The sequence below is a fragment of the Manacus vitellinus genome, unplaced genomic scaffold (assembly GCF_001715985.3).
Source record: "Manacus vitellinus isolate BGI_N305 unplaced genomic scaffold, ASM171598v3 scaffold_136_pilon, whole genome shotgun sequence".
Taxonomy (NCBI): domain Eukaryota; kingdom Metazoa; phylum Chordata; class Aves; order Passeriformes; family Pipridae; genus Manacus; species Manacus vitellinus.
Window position 1 is genome coordinate 8368 of NW_021938983.1, and position 3670 is coordinate 12037.

The 3670-nt window shown below is 43.8% G+C and overlaps 1 non-coding gene across 1 annotated transcript; it reads right to left on the reverse strand.

The window, feature by feature from the left end:
• Positions 1-2521: 2521 nt before the first annotated feature.
• LOC103753980 lies at positions 2522-3664 on the reverse strand. Its single transcript, XR_003915577.1, has 2 exons — positions 3498-3664; positions 2522-3413 (listed from the first exon to the last, which is right to left on the reverse strand). It is a non-coding gene; the product is annotated as an uncharacterized LOC103753980 (transcript).
• Positions 3665-3670: the final 6 nt, after the last annotated feature.

A 3670-nucleotide genomic window follows, 5' to 3' on the forward strand; every position in this document is an offset into this window, starting at 1 on the left:
AGTGAGCACGGAAAGGCCGCGGAGCCCTGCGCGGCAGGGAGGATGGAAAGATGCAGGGATGAGGAGGATGCCCTACCGACTGCGTCTCCTGAAGATCCTGGGGGGCCGAGGAGCCCCCGGGAACAGCACCCCGGCCCCCGGCAACAACAAGGCAGGAGAAATGTAGATGGAGTTCGTTTTAGAGCAATGTATTGTAGGTTATGAACAAGTCAGCAAAAACTTGAGGGACCCCGGCCCCTCTCCACACTCACATCTTTTTTTTTTTTTTTCAGCAAATAGCACTCCATGACGCCATCATACAGTATTTTTAGCCGCCTTATGAATGCCCGAAAGGCTGCAGCGTGGCAAAGGAAAACATCCACTGACACAATGCAGACTGTGTAGTTAACACTTCAGAACACAATACTGTCTTATAAGCAAAGTTTAATAAGGGATTGAAACACTTCTTTCTAGGCACATACATGGAAATAAGTGCATCTCGTACCTGCAAGTTTCTTGGCAATCTGTGGGTTATTATTATTATTCATAAATATGAAAATTAATTGAAAAATACCTATGAAAAAGTTTATCTGTTTTCATCAGTGGGATAACGCTGTAATGAATATATTTACATCTCATTGGAAGAAATCGAGACCTGTTTTTCTACTCCGATATCCCCATGTGTTTTGCTTCTTTTGAGGGGGGGGGGATGTTTCTTGCTTGTTTTTGTTTTTGTTATTATTTTGGGGTTTGGATTTTTTTCTTCTGTGTTTTTGTTTTTGGGTTTTTTTTTAATTTTTGTTTGTGTTTTTAACTGCTAATCCAACTGTGTCCCAAGTCACCCATCCCACCAAAAGGCAATGTTGAAGAGCTGCTTTCAGCACCTCCCCGGTCTAAGCATGCCCGCTCACTCCCCGTTGAGAGCTCGGAGGGGCTGCTGGATCCCCTCTGCCCGTGGAAGGGCCAGAAACAAAGCTCTTGCCCATGCCACGTCCGTGTGAGTGGGAAAAGGGAGGATGTCTGTTTGTCTAATTCCTGTTCTTGTGTGCTCAGGTCTGGAATCATCCGAGTCCCCCCACTGCCAGCATCTATGAATACAGGCCACTTCTCCATCCTGAATGGGATGATCCCCCCATAGAGGATCTGCTCACAATGTTGATTATCCAGCTATAAGTGCCTACTGTATGGAGCTGCTATAGCCTCGGATCTGCTGCGCCTAGAATATTAAAAACCCCAAGCGAGTTGGATTGAAGGATCTTGTTAATGCAAAAAAAAAAAAAAAAAAAAAAAAAAAAGAGACAGGGAGAGAAAGAAAAAGCAAAAAAGGAGGGGGGGAGAGAGAGGAAGAGAGAGAGAGAAGGAGAGTATGTAGGACAGAAAATTAAAATGAAAAACTTGCCCATGTTTCCACAAACTGAAAAATCTGCCTCATCCAGGCTTGTTTGGAGGGTACGGGAGGTGTCTGTGTGAGGGGGGACAATGCTATTTTTAAAGATCCAGCTTTATTAATACGTTAAGAAAGAGCTCCCTTGGTAGTATGTGTTCTCACAGCTCTGTCTCAGACCCTATAAAACATTAATGCACTGAAAGCTGTTACAGAGATCTGCACCACCAGCTAGAAGCCTTTACGTTCAAAGGACTTCCATTACAAAAATGATTTTTAATTTTCTTTGAAGAAAAGGACAAGCTGAAATAAAGAGAGGCTTTTGGCACAGAGCTCGGGCCCCTGTGATAGGTGGCCATGGTGTGGGGGGTCACAGCCTGTGTTTTTTGCTTGACCATGGCACATAAGCACATATGAAATGCACTGGCTCACCACCCAATGAGCAAGCATCTAGTTGGATTTCTATATTAATGGACTGGGAATATCGTCCACACATAGTGACTAGAGTTAGGAGAAATAGCAAGAGAGATGTTTTGGCTGACAGCAAGCACAAGGTGTGCACACCGGAGCACACAGAGGGGTCTGTGAGTCCTTGGGGTGGAAAAGAAGAGAAAAGAAGCAAAAAACCCCAACCCCACCCCGAGCTCCCAGAAGCAGAAAGCCACCATATCTGGAACAAACAAGACCCATGGCTACAGTATGCCTCCTGCTGCACGGGTAGAGGTGGTGGCACATGGTGACTGCAGTCCTTGCCCATGGTTTCTGAGAGCAAAAAACAGGTGTGAACTCAGCAGAAAATCCAGCTGATGGGAAAAGATATTTCAAAAAAAGGGTAGGCCATCAGCCTTGGTAGGGAGTCTGCGGTGTAGTCTCAGCGAGGCAAGGTCACCTAAGGCATCACACTGCACCTCCCACTCCCTCTTCCTAGACCTTGACAGCTCAGCCCTAAGCTTAAGCCCAGCCAAGCCCGTTTTGGAGCATCATGTAGTTTACACAACTTGGCTAGATCTCACAAGTATTTTTTAAGTTCTCTTTTTTAGCACCACTAGAGAGTTAAAAATCCAGGTGAGATCTTTTGTTGTTATTGTTTGGTTTGTGGTTTGGTTTTTTTTTTTTTTTTGTGAATTGTTGGCATGTTTCAAACAACAAGACTCATGGTTTGTGGGGTGATAAGTAGGGGGGAGTTTGCTAAATTCTTTTATTTTTTTGTTTAAATTCTCACTTCAATTTTAATTCTTGAAGAACAATTTTGACAACATATATCGCACTCGTTATAAGAAGCAAAGGGTTATATCAAAAAATTATTAGTATAGAATCACAGGAAACCTGGTTTGGAACCAGAAAAAAATACAAAACAGATATAGATACATAGACACAGGACAATTTTTTTATAATTATTTGGAAAATGTTATTTTCCCCTAATTCTCCTTTCTTTTTTTTCTTTATGCGCATATGATGTTTTAACTTTTACCAAAAATGAAAATAAAGACTAATATATTACAAAATGAGTAACAATGTTCGTGGTAAGTGTTTGCGCGTAGAATTTTTTTCTTTGTTTACTTCTTTTGAGTTGTTTTTTTTTTTCATTCTACACAAGGTTCAGTTCAGTTTCAATGATTTTTTGTTTTGTTGGTTTACTGTACAGCATATATCAGCAACAGTCCACAATAAATCCTGGAAGATCCAGTATCCCCTTCAGGTTTGATTAATATCCCCTCAATACTCATTTTTTTTTTAATTTTTCTTTTTTTTTTTTTTTGTCTCCTTTATTAATATTATTTATTTCTTTTTTCCTCCTCTCAAAAAAAAAAAAAATAGGCCAAATGAAAAAAAAAAAAAAGAAAAAGCGAAACACCACAACCTCCACGGACGAGAGGTCCGTTCTTCTCCCCTACACGGCCACATCTCTGCTCTCACTTGGCCCTTTCTTTTGTTCAGTGTCCACCTCCCGGGCCCCCCCCCGCACCCCGACTGCCCCTCGGTGCGAGCGCTCCCGTCTCCGCCGCTCCGCCGCCTCTCTGCCGGGGATGCGGAATGGGCTCTAGGAGCACTGGATGGACATGTAAGGCCAGTTGAAGCTGCTCCCAGACAGTAGCATATCCCTGATGAGGGTTTCGATGGGGGTTTTACCTACCAAGCGGACGAAGAAGAGCTGCTCGATGACGGAGGAGGAGACGGTGCGCAGGGAGGGCAGCCGCAGCAGCAGCTTCCCGAAGCGGCTGGGCTGGTTGGGGTACTGGCTCCGCACGTACTCCTCTAGCGCGCACTGTGACTTCTCCTGAAGGCTCTCGATATGCGCAGCATCCG